General features: G+C 41.8%; 1 long non-coding RNA gene across 1 annotated transcript in view; it reads right to left on the minus strand.

Annotated features, from left to right (window-relative positions):
• Positions 1 to 2,517, minus strand: part of LOC109393124 (uncharacterized) — a 9,159-nt gene extending 6,642 nt beyond the window's left edge. Inside the window, exon 1 of the long non-coding RNA XR_002126186.1 lies at positions 2,139 to 2,517. This is a non-coding gene — a long non-coding RNA (uncharacterized LOC109393124). The remainder of the gene's footprint in view (positions 1 to 2,138) is intronic.
• Positions 2,518 to 2,967: the final 450 nt, after the last annotated feature.

Here is a 2,967-nt window from a genome sequence, read left to right on the forward strand (position 1 = left end):
GTGTGTGTGTGCACGTGTATGTGTACACTGCTGAGTATATATATATATATATATATATATATATATATATATATATATATATATGGAGAGAGAGACAGGGAGAGATTGAAAGAGAGAGAGATTTATTTTCAGGAAATGGCTCATGAGACTGTAGGGGCTGGCAATTCTGAAATCTTGCAGACAGGCAACCTGGAGACCCAGAGAAGAGTTTCTGTGATGAGTCTGAAGACAGTCTGGAGGCATGACTCCTTACTTTGGGAATCTCAGTCTTTTTCTCATAAGGCCTTCAACTGATTGGATGAGGCCCACCCATATTATGGAGGGTAATCTGCCTCATAATAGGGAGCATTATGAATTTAAGCCAACTCCAAGTCTCTTGACTTAAATGTTAATCACTTCTAAAAAATACCTTCACAGCACCATCTACATTGGTGTTTGACTAAATATCTGGGTACCAGAGCCTACAAAGTTGATACATGAAATTAACCATCACATCCGTAATTACCCCAAATTAGAAATAGCGCAATGTTTGTCCACAGGAGATTGGGTGAACATTCATACAATGGAACACTACTAAGCAGTAAAGAGTTACAAACTACTGATACATGCAAAAACATGGATGAACCTCCAAAATATTAGGTGAAGAAAAGGAAGCCAGACACAGGGGCATAGACTGTATAATTTCATTTCTATAAAGCTTAAGAACAAATCAATCTAACCTCTGGTGATAGAAATAGTACAGTGTTGCCTATGGGAGGTGAGGATTTCCTAGAAAGTGGCAGAAAGAAACATTCTGCAGTAATAAACATGTTTTTTATCTTTATTAGAGTGTTCCTTATGCAGGCATATACATTTGTAAAAATTTATCCAATTATATATGTAAAGGTTGTGTATTTTGCTGTATGTAAATTTTACTGTATTTTTTTTTTTAAGAAAAGAAAAACCTGAAGAGATTACAGTTCCTTCCTTTAAGGAGGTTACAGGCCAGTTGGGAAGACAGATAGGCAAAAAGACATTAACAAGTTGATAGGATGAGTGAGGCACTTAACCTAATTAGCTTACTAATACTTTTAAAACAGTAGATGGGGAATGGGCACTGGTATTTCTTAAAGCATATAAGCTGTCTTAATATGTAGCCCAGAGTGAGAATCAGTGCCTTATCAGTACCCCATGAGGGCTGGGACTTTGCTATTATTCACCTTTGAATCCCTAGCTCCTGGTATAGGGTCCAGTTCAAAAAATACGTGTTGAATAAATTCTTTGCTTTCTCCCACCAAAAAAAGGAAGGAAGGAAGGAAGGAAGGAAGGAAGGAAGGAAGGAAGGAAGGAAGGAAGGAAGGAAGGAAGGAAGGAAACCTGTGTCATCACCTCTCTTCTAATTCTTCCACCTTTTAATTTACATCATGCCTGACCATGAGCCTGTGAGAACCTTGGGTCTAGGACTCAGAGATGACAAATGTATTTAATCTTGCCTATCAACTCCAAGCCCTTGGCAGTGGCAGTGTCAACACTGTGTTGAGGCTTCTGAGGCTTAGTCTGGGTTTAAAAGGAGAGAGCATCTTGATTGGTCAGTACTGCCTGCCATAGGTGTGAAAAATGAGATGCCCCACTGGTCCCGCCAGTTCAGCGGTTCTCAACCTGTGGGTCGCGACCCCTTTGGGGGTCGAACCACCCTGTCACAGGGGTCACCTAAGACCATCGGAAAACAAAAAGATACTTACATTACGATTCATAACAGTAGCAAAATTACAGTTATAGAGTAGCAACGAAAATAATTTTATGGTTGGGGGTCACCACAACATGAGGAACTGTATTAAGGGGTCGTGGCATTAGGAAGGTTGAGAACCGCTGCGCCAGTTGTTGACAAGCCCCGGGGATACACCAACGTGGGGCCTCTGTATTACTCACGCTGAGGTCTTGGCCAAGCAAACAGACAAAAAGAAACACCCAAGATGAGGACAAGTGACAAGAAAAGAAGGGGAAAGAAGAGGTGAGAGGCGGGGCAGAGAAAGGAAAGTAGGATGGAAAGAAGGGAAGTCAAATGAAATTACTAATGAAGTTGTCTATTTCAAAGTGCTACACAGAAAGAAAGTAACTGCATACTTTTCTTCCAGATTATGTAACCACAGGATACAAACCTGTGGTTCTGAGATCTCTTCCTGATTCCCAGATCTCTTTCCAACGAAGGGCAGAGCAGCTTCCTTTGAAACTGAAACCAGGAGACGAGTGAAAGTAGCCCACGGGATACCTTTTTGCCTTCCTTGATCTTTCCAGTGTGGTTTTCTTCAGGGCTGTGGTTTAGAATTGAGAGCTGCCAGGAGTTCCACAGCTCTGATTCATGGTTGGCATAAAGTTCCCCTACACTGCCTCCTTCAGGCCAAACTGCCAACTGCAGAGAACCATTTAATGAAATTGGCTTGGAACAGTTTGCCTCAGAGAGTTTGTGCCACGGGAAAATCGTTGTAGTTGCAATGCAATAAAAAACAAGTCTCTTCTCTGTCCTGTGCACACGAATGTCTTAGAAACTCTATATGTTTACAGGGCCTCCCCCCCCACACACACACACAGAGCAGACACATTACATGTGTCCTTCATTTAGCTCCCCAAAGACCCTGTAAACCAGGGAGGTAGTCTCTACTATTCATGTAAAGAAATTGACACTTGTGTTAAGAAACTGGCCCAAGTTTACATAGATATTAAGTGGCACACTCAGGATTAAAATCCAAACTATTGAATTACAAAATCCATATTTTTCTCCCTGTGCCACACTCCATGGCTTTGCAGTTTCTTTGTATGTATCTTTATTGCAGAAGTAGCCAAAGGTTACTTAGGAACAAGTTACTGCTGCCTAAGCTTTCCCGAAAGGAGCATCCTAAGCGAGGCCTGTCACTGTCCCTCTGACTTCCCCAGTACTGGGAGTCCCGGGGCCCCTGCAATTATGTCAGTCTTGTGTAAACAATTTGTCAC

The sequence above is a fragment of the Hipposideros armiger genome, unplaced genomic scaffold, assembly GCF_001890085.2.
Source record: "Hipposideros armiger isolate ML-2016 unplaced genomic scaffold, ASM189008v1 scaffold_365, whole genome shotgun sequence".
NCBI lineage: Eukaryota > Metazoa > Chordata > Mammalia > Chiroptera > Hipposideridae > Hipposideros > Hipposideros armiger.